We start from the raw sequence: 15,344 nt of genomic DNA on the forward strand, positions 1-15,344 counted from the left end.
TTTGTTATACACGATAAATCAAATGACAGGTATGTGCATTTCACACTGCTGACTTGGTAAGAGGATATGGAAAAAAGTCAGAGGTAATGGATTTCTACTGACTGACTTGCTGCTTTAATGTCTAATTCAAGAACTTCTGTGGGTTAAGATGCAGGGCATTTGTCCTAAACCAGTTGCAGTATGGATTTCTTCTCAAACATCAGGTCATGCTGCTCTTTTCTACTATGTCTGCCTCCCCCCACTCCACGTTTCTGACTATTACTCTGCAGTTTGCTCACAGCTCAGTCCAGGAGTCTTCAAGCCTGTTCATCTCCCTAATGACAAATTTTCTAGACCTAATATGTGGTGACTGCGGTGACCACGACACCAATATCATATTTTCTTTTACTTTACATCTTCTTACGCAGTACTGTTGGCTTCTTTTCCTGCTGTTGCCTGGACCCTCTGTCTTCCACTTACTCCCTGTGCTCAGCAGCCTCAGGGTGCTCTGCAAGGCCAAATTACACTTTGGTTAAGGTAGGCAGCTACCTCCTCCTGGAAAGTCAAGGTGCCTCCTATTAGCTGAGTGACAGAAACTTCTTCCCACATGAGGTCAGAGGGTGTTGTTCTGGCTGAGCTTTGGGCTTGCTGGGAGCCAGAAGACCTGAGAACCAGTGACTTCCCATTTACAGCATCCTACTGAATTCAGAATTTTCCCCCATGCCAGCCATGGCAACCCTCCCACACATTTCCCTCTGCTGTTGCACACCCCTTTCTCAGGCATGAGGATACCCGGGTGTTTGGCAAGAAGGCAGTCATTGGAGATAAACCCCATAAATTTATACCCTGTTTAAGGTCTACTGCCCCCTATAATGGGATTCCTTTGACTGAATTCTGTGGGGTATGGATCAGGCCTTTAGAGAGGAAAAAAATTGCCATCCATTTTTTGGGAGGGGGAAGGTGTGTCTGTTTTGAGGGGAGGGGAGTTGCTGGCTGTACATTTTCTCTTGAAGTCTTCAGGTTCATACTTGTGCAGGGTGGGAGGCTTGAGATGAGATCTCATCCACGGTTGTTCATTTTACAGTTCTATTAAAAAGACTAACATGAGGGAATTTTCTAGATTCCATCCAATCCATAATAACTTTTGAAAAGTTAATTTGCTGCAGCTGCTTTATAACTTCTCCTAAGGCCACAACTCAACATGATTACACAACCACAGTAACTTTTATGGCTCAGTGGAAACACTATCCTGGTTTTGTTGTTCTACAAAAGCCAATATTTGGTTTAAAGATTCCCTTGGATTTTTAAATCACTTTGCTAGGAAATCTCACTTGCCACTAGTATTTTAAGAGACTTCACCTGCTTTTGTACCTGCTTCTTGCCACATATACCACAGGTCTACTGCACATTGGGAAAATAAAACTTGTCCTCCATCCTCGAGGGTATGAAATACGTCTTTGGTGTCTTCTGTTAGGCTCCATATGCAGCTCTCAATGGGCACTAAGATTAGCTACCCTATTCCTCCTTCCCGATAACCCTCTTCTGTGTGAGAGCAGCATGTTGAACACAGCACCCAGCCAGCCAGCCCCTGGGTATGCTAATAAAAGTCCTGCTTCTCCAAACAGCCAGCTTTACCCGAGGAGTCTGTCAGCAAAAATAAAAAGGATATTTCTATTTAAATACCATACAGTGTCTGCACATTGAAAATATTTTTACTGTGGTAGCATACATGCCGCTACCAATAAGGGTGTATTGTTGTTAGAAGTTGGCTGTTAAAATTCAGCCAGGACTAAAAATTGCCATAGAAAGTCTCAACCTAGAAGGTATCTGTTTATTTTGACAGGTTATTTAAAACAGGGAATGACAAATAATTAGTGGTTTTGGACTTCTACCTTGCATTTTTCTGTTTAAAAAGGTCTTAGATTATATTTTCTGGTGATTGCATCTTGGGGAGAAGTGGGAACGAAAAACTAACAGGCAAGTTCTGGGGTTCCTTTTTCAGGAATGAAAATCTAGTTCATTTATGAGATGAGAACAACTGCTAGACTTTTCTGTCCAGCAAGTGTTGAGTTTTTCACCACTGAGAATGCAAAAGGGATATTTAATGACTGTCCAAATCAAGTGTAATTACAGAGGCATAATAAACACCAGTACAAATGGATAATTTCTTAATTTCTCTGTTTGGATAAGGTATTAGAGCATTTCCACCTATAACATGCTGAGCCTCTGAAAGGCCTGAAGAGGTAAAAGTGTGCTCATGGGTCCTCTTCATCCGTAGGTGGAAGTTATTGGCTCAGAGAGATGAATCCCCACATGATCAGCCTTGTAAACTAAAGAGAGGCACATAAATTTGTATGTAGATAATTGGCCTGACAGCCAGGGAACACAGTGCTCCCCCTAAATTCAACAGGAGATTTGTCTGGCTGTGCAACATGGCTACGCAGACATTCAATCTGAGACACATGGGCCAAAGACTTAAAAAAAAAAATGGATGCTGAAAATAAGGGTCCTAAATCTATACTTAGACAAATAAACAAACACCTGATTTTCAAGCTGCTGAGCACCCAGTGGCTTGGCCCCAGGTTTGAATACTTTGGCTTACGTGACTTGTCCAAAGCCACACAGGAAATCTGCTGCAATTCCAGGAATAGAGCAAAGATCCTGTGCTTTAACCACAAGTTGGCTATGTTTTATTTGTCAGCACTCATTCCCACAAGGAAGCTAAACCAAGGACCTCACTGCATCTATAGTCAGCAGGGTTACCTACTAGTGATGAAGCTAAAAGATGTTCCTTGTTCTCTGAGCAGTAAGTTATGGACAAGACCCCGGAGCAGCAGCTGGGTGCTTTGAAGAGCCTGTCTCCTTAGGACACACAGGATTAGACATCAGAGCTAAAGGAGAGTATGTCCAGTTCTGCATCTTCTGCATTGCAGGCTGCTGCATGGATTGAAATTGTGGAGACTGGAAGAGTTGTTTGAAGCATAGAGTGGAGACGACATGCCCTTTAGTTTCTTTAATGAGCTGCTCCTGGGGTACCCAGCAAGACAGAAGCTCCTCTGCCCATAGCTGATCTTTTTTCCACTGCCAGCTGTTAACAAGTTGGTTCTCAGCCATGTGAGGTGGGCAGTCTAAGACTGCTTGTTCCAGTCCTGACCTTGGAGACATCACTTCTGGCCCTTACCTGCCCTTGCCCATAAGGCTGTGAAGCCAGCATTAGCTTCTGTGTTGAACTTTGGCTCTGAACCCACTCTGAAGTCCAGGCTTTCCCCCACACACTCTTTGCATGCATGTGCCAGGGGACCAGTGGCCAGGAGGACTTCTGACTCTTTGGAGTAGAGGAGTTTGAAGTTCAGTGGCCAGAGCTGGAGCCCAGGTTTTTCTTTCCAGACGGCTACATGCAGGAAGGATGGATGATGCCAGATGTCCAATGGGCAGCCCAAGTATGGCTTCTCCAAGGAGGGCATGGATCCATAGGCCATGTAGTGTGGATGAGAAGTGTGCTTGAAGGCAGCTTGTATGTCCACCTTACTTTGCAGTGTAGGGATGACCTTAGGCAGCTAGTAGGAGATCTCTAAATAGACATAACTGCCCTCATGCTATCAGGCTGCGTATGCTGGATGATACCAAACAGATTGAGACCAGTTGCATCTGAAGATGAGGCCTAAACTGATATAATTAGTTATTCATTGATGCTATATTGCTTTCTGCTGTCAGGATATCTAACTTTTATGAAAAAACTTGTTGCTGCCTCTCTAATTGCAATTCACATAAATACCAGAATAGATTTAAAAATACGTTACTTCACATGGGAGTTTATGCCCATGAGCTTGAACTGTTTTATACAGAATTGTTGTGCAGGTGAGAAGGTGCTGCTGAAAAAAAGACAATGAGTGACAGTTTTTATAAAGAAATTGTTGAGAGTCTCTTCAGGGGTTATATATTTTACATTGTATAATGCCAGACAGTGGTTTCCAAATGACATCTTGTGTAACTGCTGAGCCAAATAAGATAACAAAAAGGTCTGTGTTGCAGTCAAATAACCATAACTAAAAACTCTCTGAACATTATACTTATACACTTATTGCTAAACCAGTAAGGACAATTACAAATTACAACGTAGAAAATGTTTGGACATTCATTACCGTATTTCTTTTATCAAGGCAAACCACGCATTCCTCTTAGACACATGCCAAATGTGAAGCTTTAAAGAAAACGTTTCTTGAGTTATCTGAGTACAAGGAGCATCTAAGTAATTTTCTTAGTTGTTCAGAGTGTTCAGTACTAATCTGAACAGATTTTCTTCTCTCTTAAAAGGAAATACATTGAACTCTGGACTAAGACCAAACACAGAAAATTTCAGGCTATGCAGTAATATGATGGGGGGTTGGGGAATTGTAAATGACAAGTGGCTTATATTGGAAGTCCCATCTTGGTTTCAACAATAGGACTCATATCTTGATACTTGCATGTAAGATGTGGATTTCTACATGCTAACCATCTTTCATGAATTACTGCAGATCTGGCAAATTTGAGTTATTGTTCTTCTCCTGGGAGATTTTTAAAGCCAACTGTAACAACAGATTATATGAAACAGCTGGTCAAACAGAATGAGGAACCAGTTCATTGGCATTTGATGAATTAATAAAAACAGGCACAATACAAATTTCAGCAATAGCTAGCAATTCTCCAGGAGAATAGGAACCAAAAGAAAAAAAGCAGGAATCAAATTACAGCAGCTGTTTGGCCAGCAGATAGGGGGTAACTATTTTTTCATGGCTAAGGCTTGGAAAATACTTAAAAGATTCATCGGGAAAAAAAAAAAAGAAAAAAGTGTTCCTTGCAACTTGTCTAGATGATAACAGAAGCACAGTGCTTAAATAAATTTCTTTTGAGGAAAAGCCAGTGAAAGAGAGCAAGGTTGCACATCAGGTTGTCTGCTAATGCAGGGACAGAGGAAAAACAGGCTTGAGTGTCTCATGAGGAACGAGTGGCTGTAGGGACAGCAATCCTTTTGCTGTTGCCTTTACAGTTCCAGTGGCAAGCAGAGGGCTATCATAACCAACATATACAACTACCTGAAAAAACAGAGAGGTGTTTCACAACAGCTCTAGCATTGAACTTTATCATGCTACCGTTTCCTATAGAGAACCCTGCGGAAGTTCCCATGTAGAAGAATATCTTTACAGGGGACAACCTGAGGAACTGTATGAAGGTGAAACATCAGGAGAAGGAGCTGAACAACCAGTTGATGAAATTATTAGTGATGAATTGCCAGGACTAGATGGCTTAGACCCCAGAGTACAAAGGGAAACAATTGGATACAGTTAAACTGATGCTTACAGTGTGCTCTCTGTCACCTACATCAGCCACCACACCTGATTGAATAAAGAACCATACGGATAAAAGTGATTTCTGAAAAGCTTTTGATGAGGCCACTCATCACAGGCTGTTAAATAAACAAATGTTTCATTGGATAAAATGGAAAGTGGGAAAAATGGAAGGAGCTCATCAGGGGGATCCCACCAGGATGTCAGCTAGGACCAGCGCTGCTCATCACGCTTAGCAGTGACTGCTTGTGAAATTCCACATTTTTTTCCTACAAAAATAGTCCAAAAATTATACTTTACGAAGTCTAAAGAGAACTGTAAGGAGTTTCAGAAGGCACTGACAATACTGCATAACCAAGTGATGATGCATGAAGTACAATGTTCACATATGTAACATAATACATATGGGGGTTGGGAAACTACCCCAGCTACGAACAGAGTGGGGGTATAACTGAGCTGTCACTATTCAGAAAACTGGTCTGGCAGCCACTGGATAATTCCCTGAAAAGTCAGCTCTGTGTTCAGTGATGGTTGAAAAGAGAGAAAGGCAGGTAGCAATGGTTAGAACGGAACAAAAACAAAAAATGCAATAGATTATGCCTCTGTTCAAATCGATTATGTGCAGTTCTGTTTACCACAGCTAGAAAAAGATAGAAGGGAATTAAATAAAGCTGATGATAAATACAGAATGGTTTCTGTAGGAGAAAAGACTAATATTAATAGATTGAAAAAGAGATGAATGGTAATGTAGGTCCATAAAATCACAAAGAATGAGGAACAGGGAAGGATTACGCATCATTTCTGGTAATAAAAGAAGTAAGGAGAAGCTAGTAAAAGTATCAGGCAGAGATTTAAAAACAGGCTAAACGAAGGGCTTTTTAATTCCATGTGTATCTATGTCATGAAACCTTTAAACACAACATATTGTGGAGGCCAAAACTTTAAATAAGTTAGAAGACAGATTAGACAAATTCATGTAAGATAGGTTTGTTTGTAGCTTGCAAACACTGACTACAGCCTCCAGCCCAAATGGTAAATCACTGATTGCTAGAAACGCAGAAGGCGTGTCAGGGGAAATAGTGTGTTATGTGTCCTGTTCCTTACACTCTTTCCACAGATGAACCTCTGACACCATTGGAGTAGCAAGCTCCTCAGATCCAGCAAAACATACGTATTCCATTTGAATTCAAGTTGGTGTGAAGAAGAGAAGCAGTCAGTGCAGGAGAGTTTTAGGAGGTGGTATTTTCCTTCTCCACCTCTTGCAGACATCTATTTTTACCTTAGCTTGAAGACATGTGCAACCGAAGCAGGAAATGAAAGACTATTTCAGCAGCCACAGGTAGTCTGAATCTATCTCCTGGTGCACCGCCTGCTCCATGGGGTGACCTTCTGGGAGGGGAACTCTGAATAGTGTGTGCATCACAAAAAGTACCTGCAACTCACAACAAAATGTTTCCAACTTTTGGGGATGGGATTCCTCAGGCTGTGGATATCTAGTGGGGGGATGGATCCTGAGCCCTGCCCTTGGCAAACTGTGGCAAGGCAGCTGTGTAAAGAGAGAGCAGGCTCTGCATTTGAAAGGCAGGTGATCGAGAGGAAGATTCAGGTCAATACCTGAGGCAAACCTGCCATTCTTGAGGACTCCACCATTGTTTGAGTGGTTGTGTATGTGTCTGCACATTTCTTGGACTTCCTTTTTGGTCAACTGGCCAGCGCAGCAGGGAAGCTCACAGCTCTGCTACCTGTGGTTTATATGAAATCAACATGGAGTGAACTGGAGCAATAATCTCAATGCTTTACCCATTTTGATATTGGACAAGTTGAACATTAACTAAAGGTTTATCTATTTACCTACAGGAAATACATCTGGATGTCTTGCAAATAGAGAAGGGACTGTAATTGAACCCCTCTGTATGAACAAACACAACTTGTTGTCACTACTGTGGAGGTAGCCCTCATGGCAATGAGACTTGCATTAAGACCTCATCAGAGATTCTACTGCAGTGTGTATCTTCATTACATACAAGATTTTCTGCCAATACCTGTTCATGCTCTCATTTTTCTTTGCATCAAATGGCTGTGCCCACCAGGAGTTCTACCTCAGCCTCGGGTAATGCATCTTATTAGCTGCTAGGTATTACAGAAACCTGAAGGAATCACAATAACGAGGCTGAACAATGACTGGAGTTTTTGTGCTTGTTTCTATGTGTTTCTGTCTTCTACAGCACTGGAGAGACCTTACCGTAACTCTCAATGTACCCTCATTCTCTGACAGTGGCTTGTTCCCATTACACTCAATGCTGTTACTGTAGTCTCCAGGGCTTAAATGCATAAAGACTATGGAGAAACACCTTGGAATTTCTGGTAATTTGTTAAAGCGTGTTTAAAGGTAAGAAGATGCAATTGACTGATAATACTGGAGAGTTTCTTCAAACGGGCATGCTTTTGGAATGGCCACACAAGTTTCTCCACAGCCCTTCAGTGTGTTCAGCTCTGATCAAATGCAATCCAGAGTCCTGCATTGCCCATGGTCTTTTGAGGCATAAGGCTCTACCAGAAGAAATAATTAAAGACTCAACTCAGTCTCCTGCAATAGGATACATCACCATTATTACTTACACAGGAACAGCATGTGAAGGAGAGCCATACAGGATCTGAGGCAACTAAACTTCTAACTACTGGCTCTTTTGAACCGGGTTCTTCAGCTCTTTTAGTCAGGAGTCATTTTCAGAAGTGACCTGGAATAGCTTTTATTTGGTATCTCAGTGGAATAGCACTCCATCTCCCACCAGCAAACACTACAAATAATTTAGATGTTCTGCACCCACACAACAAAGGTTTTCAAGCCAAGTTTTCAATGGATCTTGCACATATTATTTTTCTTTTTTTCTTTTTCTTCTTTTTTTTTTTTTTTTTTTTGGCAGGGTGGGGTAGAGGGCATGGAAATGTGCTTTATATTTTTCACTAGTTGTTTACTGAGTTATGTTCTTCTAGCTCAAGACTTCCTTGGACAAATCTTTCCTCACCAAATGTGAATGATCTATTGTGATCTATTTGACAGGACTCAGTTGTTCAACTGTCACTGTTGATTTATTTAGGACTGAAAACATTAGTTGTCCCTAGAGTCTGAATTCAGTTAACAGTAAACTTTCCATTGAAATATCCACAGATTTTTTTCAACCGGAAAAAGCCCCCAAAATTCTAAGCTGTTCAAAATGTGTAAGAAAATGCTGCATAAAGCTACTGGTTGAAAACCTAAGTATTCAGTTATCATGCAAAATGTCAATCAAGGATTTTCAATGGGGGACTCCGCTAAGCTGTTTGGCTGGTTTACTGAATAGTAGTAAAATATTTCAGACCTTGAGCCTTTTCTAAAGTTATTTTAACAGATTAAATAGGAATAAGGGAAGCTATTAATTCTTCAGTCTTATGATCCTATATTTACTCTTGTAATCAAATCAAATTCCCATCCCCTCAGTTTTACTAAATAAATGTGAATCTCATAGTCTGCCTACAGTTAAAAAAGATTAAATTATACTGAATTTACTTTATATGGAATTGCTTAATCAGAATGCAGAGTTCTACTAATCATATTTAAATATAGTCACTGTAAGCCAAACATTGACCTTAGGTTAAAAGATTTTTATGGCTTACTTAATGGCGACCCATTTATAGAGCACCATAAAGATTTCTAAATCATGTAGATGCAGGGCAAAATAAGATGATTACAAATGCAGCAATGAATTGCCACAGCCATTGTCATGGTATTATTTTAAATTATGCCAGCTGTAGAACCACTGTAAGTCTAATAAAAATGGTGGGAAATAATGTAGGAAAATAATTATTTTTGGCTTCAGGGCAGCAGAGATTTGCAGAAGGTAAACATGAAGTGCAATCCATATGCACCTCAGACCTTTATATTTCCAACACGTTCTTCTGGCCTTCAACACAAGGTAGATGTGTGGAGGTAAAGATGCATATGCAAAGATGTCTGCCTGTCTTTGTCTCCTTGGTTTTTCTTCTTGTAGTAGTAGCAGTGTCAGTGAAGATTCTCCAAGGCACACAGAGATGTTTGGCTTAAAATCTAGCAAGAAAATTAGAAGGAATTAAATGTTTACCTGATAGTGGTGGCATTGAAAAGTGCTAGCATATTATGGCTGCCATGATTTTATCTACCTATGGTAGGTGTGGCATTGGTATATTTGTCACTATATGGTAGGTAGAACAGTAGTGATTGTTGGTGCTCACAATGAAAAGATGTAGTAAAGAATGATTCAGGTGAGACTCTGATCAGCACATGCAGCATCACTGGATGACTGGGCTGGGCTGCAAGTGAGCAAACTTGAACTAGGTGGACTCAGTGTTCTTGCATGGTGGGTTTCCTGTGATGGCCCTATTTCCATTGCTGTTCCTTACCATTTTCTGTGCAAATATTTCTCTGGACTTCAATGACATGCAATTGGAACCATGAGTCACTGTGTCAGAAGCAGGGCCTGCCTTTTTTTTTTTTAATTTACCAGAAGCATACCCATTATAATCTTAAAACTCATACATTATCACATGCAATTTTTATAATAAATGTAGACACTTAGAAAAATCAAATTTTCCTTTCCTTGTTTGTTTGGAGCAACAAACTCCTTTCTCTGCCCTGTTCTGTGTTCATTTTGCTCTAAATTTAATGCTCTCTCAGTCTTGTTTAGCTAACATTTCTGAGAATTAGAGGCAGAGGTGGGTTGGCATTTTCCTGGGCTCAGATATGGCTGAGCTAACCGGTGAGTGAATGTGGGCCTGATAGCCTCAGAAGAACTTTAGTGTTGATGGGGCAAAGTTGTTGTGCTGCACCCCAGCAGTCCCCTGCAGCTGGTCTCAGAGGAAATTAGCATTTAAATTCTCATCTGGGTTCAGTCAAATCATTATAAGCCATGGTAGTTCTTCACTGTTGTATCTTTCAGTGCAATAGCCAACAACTCTTCTAAGTTCTGACAAGCTCCTTGGGGAAGCTCATGTTGCAGAACTGAAACTAAGCTGAAACCCTCTATCTGTCTGACTGTCCTAACCCAAGACATTTATATCCTGTGCCTCACCAAAGCAGTGTGCTGTGCCAAATTTCATGGATCCTACAAACCTGCATGGATGTAAGTAGGCAGAATTTGGCTTTGACCAACAAACTGTGAAGCTGAATCAGCCCTTTTTCCTTCCAGTCCTTCACAACTTTGTCCACAGGGAAGGCTTCTGCTGTTCTGCTCCTCAACCAGCCAACATGGCTTTCCTGAGGCCTTGGGATATTATCTCCTTATGGAAACAAGGGGCCTCTTGAGTGGCTGAGCGAATGCAAAAGTGCGTTTGGCAGCTAGTCAGGACACAGGAGCTTTGGTCCAAGAGGAAAAAGGTGAAACACAAGCTATATATAGTATCTGATCCTGGTTTCTCTTCTACGCAGCCAGTCCACTGGCCTGAAGGACAGTGGCCTGTTACAGCCACACTCAACTGTGAGGCAAGATCTTGGCCTCTGCAAGGGAAAAGACACACATCTTAAATCCAGGCGAAGACTAGTGGAGGAAATGTCAGCCATTCCCAGCCATTATTACCCCTGTGCTGTGCTCTGGGAACCACTGAAACGGCAGGCACTCCGTGTGAAGGGAGCAGCATCAACTCTGAAAGGCTGTACAGGGAGAGCAGATGGGAAATAATGGGCCAAAAGTAGACTGTGCTGACAGCAGTACATGCAGAGGAGTATGATTAGACCAGAAAACGTTAGGGTGTGCACACATGGAGCAAAGGGGTCAAAAGAGGAGCAGCCTGGGGGCAGGGTCCCATGTTCTCAGTGAACTGAAAGAGGAAGGAGTGGAAATGGGCAATTGTAAAAGCAGATCCCCCAAGTGACCCCTTTCTTGTGCCCCATGTCCCATCCTTCTGCTACAATGGGACCCAGGCCAGCAGTAACTTGTGCCATCATTGCATGGTGGAGTCCTTCCTGTGCAGGTCCCTCAAGAAAGTCACATGTGCTGGGAAGAGAGGGCAGAAGAATTAATGAGAAAGAGACAGAGACCTCTCAAACTTCCCATAGACTCCCAAACCTCTGCTGGTTTCCCAAACTTCCTTGTCCCCATCCTTGGGGCAGTGACACACAGTTTGAACAGCTGCACTGGTGTACACCCACCTCAAGGGGCTGCAGCATGGATTGAAGGCTTGAAAGTGTTGGAACAGGCGAGACCTCTGTGTTAGCACAACTCTCACCACAGAGAGATGTAGAAATCAAAGGCAGAACAAAAGAGCAGTTGAAGAAGGGAACAGGACATGTAGGGGTCTGCAATGTCCTAGAAATAAACAGCTGTGTAATTAATCTGAGACAAAGAAACATTTTCATCCCTTTCTATCCTGGACCCCCAGACTGTGGGGAGACACTTCCTCCTGCACCCAATTCTTTAGCAATGGCAGGGCTGTTTAATTCTTGGAGGCAGAGAGAAACAAGACTTGTTGGATGTACAGTACCTATAAGCCTGATGCCCAGGCTTGTGAGAGCACAAGGAAGCTGACAAAGTGAGAAAGGAAGCATGGCCTGGCCTTCTGTCATGGAGGATTTAGAGAGCTTAGCATTGTATAGGACAGCGGGACCTGCTGTAGGCATGGGTTCAAATCTGGTGGTTTTTGGGACACATGAAGTGCAGAGAAAAGAGGAAAATTGTAAAACCAGAAAAAAAATAGGAAGAAAGAGCTGTAATGGACAGGGTGAGAAGGAGAGGAGATCATCTGGATCTCAGAGGACATCATCATGCGGTGTTTTTGATAAAGACAGTGAGGAGCAGTAGCAAACGGGAAACCTTCTGATCTCTAATGACCCTGCTACATTTTAGGAGCATACTGCCATTTTCCTCAGACAGGGCGTGATGTTACTCCTCCTGGAAATACCAGATGTCTGGGACTAGGGAAGGCTTACGCAGAGACAGTCCTTTCATATTTCTCTGTGGTTTTCTGTTTCATTCCTGCCTCTCTTGATTTATTTGCACACATATATCTCTTCTTTCCTCCTCCCATCTCTCTTTTTTTATGTTCTTGTTCCATACATGTTCTTTTTCCTTCCTGGGCTCAGACTTTCCTGTCTCACACAAAGCTCAGAACCCAGGTTCCTAGAGCAAGGAGTGTGGTCATTTTAGCAGGTTATGTTGATACTTGTCGTGCTGAAGAAATCATCAATAAATTATGATTTTGAAATGCCCTACAGTTTCATTTAGAAACCAGCAGATGTTTTCCAGCTGTCACAGCCTTCCTCTGCTTCAAAGTTTTTCCTGCATTCGAAGGAGGAACAGAAGTCAGTAATGGTAACACACTGGTTTATGACACTGAAAATCAGGACAGTGTCTGTGAGATGCATTCAGTGTCCTGACTCCGCCAGAAAGCAGCGCTAGGATCTGTCTGGTCACGTGCAGATATTGACAACGTAGGTATTTCCAGTAGGTCTAGTCACCCTATGTAACCTTCACAGTCAATAAGGACAAGTAGGCACTTGCAGAACACATTTCATCTTATCCTCAATCAATGACTACTTTAGGCCAGATGAGTCACACCCTAAAATCACTTGTTTTGTTCTTGCCTAGTGTGACCAGCTTAATGCAGGTATCCGTACTGTATTTACTAAAGTTAGCAGGATTCATCTCTTCATGTCTCTGTCTCAAGTACAAGCCCAGCATTGTTGGCTCCAAGCACCTCTTCGGCTACTGACCATAAGGCAGCTCATGCTGTGAAGTAAAAATATTTCAAAATCAGAGAGGACAACTAACAGCAGAGTCAGGAGCGCACAGCCCAAGGGAAGAAAAAGTTACTCAGTTCAGCTGTGCACCTAAAAGGGATTTGCAATTTGAAATAGCATTTTGGCCATTGCTTATGGATCTCATGCTCTGTCCTTTCCCATTCAGTGAAGGAGTGTAGAGAAAAGGGCAAACTAACAAATTACAGAGAGCATGGTTTGAAAAAAAAAGCTGTCAAGCAGACTACTGACAAGAAGAGGGTCGGTTAGAAAGGTAGAATGGGGAGCACTTTCTCCTCCTCAACTGACACCTTTCTCTGGAAGTGCCATCTGCATGAGTCTCATCAGGGACCTTGGCTCAGGGTATAGGAGCCTTTCTTTTAAACTTTTCAGCTCTGGCCCAGATAGTAGGGTAATTTTATCTTAACATTGGCATGCTACAGAGTTCCCTATGGAATATCTTGAAGCTACACAAACACAAATCCTAGAGAAACAATATTTAGTTTTTGAAGACAATCGAAATATTTTTAAGACCAACCACTGTTTTGGCCCAGGGTACGCACTTTCTTCATGGCAATCTCCAATTTGTACCAGATGCAAAGGCAAAGATATTTACTACACATTCCCCAAACTGCACAAATTCCTTTGTCTTTGTGTTCACTTAACCTCAGCTTCCATTCCACATAACTTACTTCACCTCAACTATGTTTCTTGGAATAACATTGAATTTTGGTCAGTTCATTATTGGCTTTGTTTGTCTTCAGTGCACTGTACGTTAGAGGGTTGGCTTGAAACATGAAACACTGTGGAGAAGGAGTCCAATATGGTAATACAATCATTTGCCTACTGTTGCAGGAATTGTTTCCATTATGGGCCCTATTTTTCACACTCTCCTAACTTTCCAAAACACTCACCTTTGGAGTTGGAGTTTTCCATTGTTGGTGTTTGCCTGGAGGTTAAATTTGCCTGTGTGAGTGGAAGTTTTAGCAAAGATGTCTAGTCACTTTTACATTATGGGAGAGTGGAAAAAAAAAACCTACATTTTTTCTGGCTTGGGAAGAAAAATATCTGACCACATTTCTAAGAAGGGCAAGGGCAAATCTGCTGAAGCTTGAAATTTGACAGGCACAATCGGTAGAGAGTCCAGTCACATGTTACAGACCCTGCTTTTTGAACTCATCTCTGTGTCTCCTGGTGTCTATAGAGGACTGTTTGTGTTCAACAGCCTGCAGGATCAGACCACAAATGACCAGTCACTCCAACTTCTGACAACTAATTTCCGTCTCTTTTTGCCCTTGTAACACAAAATTTGGAGCTGTATTAACAGCTTTGTCCCCAGGGATCCAGAAATGCCGAAGCTAAATTTCTAATCATGTTAAATCAGTCTCTCAAAACGTGTAGAATAAGTTTGTGTGTAATGGAGTGTTTTTGTCCAGTTGAACAAGGAGAACTGAGTGGTATTAAAAGAGCTGGTGTCTTTCTTGCGGCATTACTTTTCTTTTTCCTGATTAAAATGCCTACCTGATCTGGGGAGGGGCTTAGAGCTGGCCTGTAGTAGTTTGTGAATCCTACATGAAATCTGGCTACAGAGATAATTATTGTGTGACTACATCTGGTTATTGGATTACTACCTGCATGAAGAAGTTACTTAGTTTAATAGCCACACCATTAAGAAAAAAAAAAAAGAAAACAAATATAATCATTCCACAAGAGCATTTTCTTAGCTGACATATCAGGAACTCCTAAGAAATAATCCCTGAGCTACAAGCTGTGAAGAGGCTACATCCACACAATGGGCAAGTCAAGAAAGCCAGGAAGATCACCATTTTTGCTGAAAGTGCAGACTGCAGTCACAGAGATCTCACTGGCAGACACCACACGGGAGGCTAAGCAAGGCAGGCTTGCTCAACACTGAGAGCAATTACAAGTTCTAGGTGAGTTTTTTTTTCATTATTTTGGGGAGACAGACATGCATGGACAATGTTTGAAGCTTTAAAATTAAATTTCATGCTTCTGTTGCTGAGAAGACACTTTTAGGTTGCCTGCATTAATGAGCAGTCATAAGCAATTAGTAAGAAATTAGTAGATTCCAGCAGCAGTGGAAGTGCTAAGAAGTTGCAGGTAGGAGTTTTGCTAGGAGGCTTGACACTAGGCATGTGCTCGACTAGAGAGCAGAGTGGTCCTGCAGCCATGAAGCCACATGCTTTCAGTAAGGATAAGTCATTCCAGCAGTAATTTCAGAGCAGAAGCAGTGAATGAACAAATGTAGGTATCCCTGGATGTACCTGCATTGC

The 15,344-nt window shown here is 41.9% G+C and overlaps 1 long non-coding RNA gene across 1 annotated transcript in view; it reads left to right on the forward strand.

Moving 5' to 3' along the window:
* LOC139828410 (uncharacterized) overlaps positions 1-14,593 on the forward strand; it is a 29,084-nt gene extending 14,491 nt beyond the window's left edge. The window contains exon 5 of the long non-coding RNA XR_011739952.1: positions 6,424-14,593. This is a non-coding gene — a long non-coding RNA (uncharacterized lncRNA). The remainder of the gene's footprint in view (positions 1-6,423) is intronic.
* The last annotated feature ends 751 nt before the right edge of the window (positions 14,594-15,344 follow it).

Source organism: Patagioenas fasciata, chromosome 1, assembly GCF_037038585.1.
Source record: "Patagioenas fasciata isolate bPatFas1 chromosome 1, bPatFas1.hap1, whole genome shotgun sequence".
Classification (NCBI taxonomy): domain Eukaryota; kingdom Metazoa; phylum Chordata; class Aves; order Columbiformes; family Columbidae; genus Patagioenas; species Patagioenas fasciata.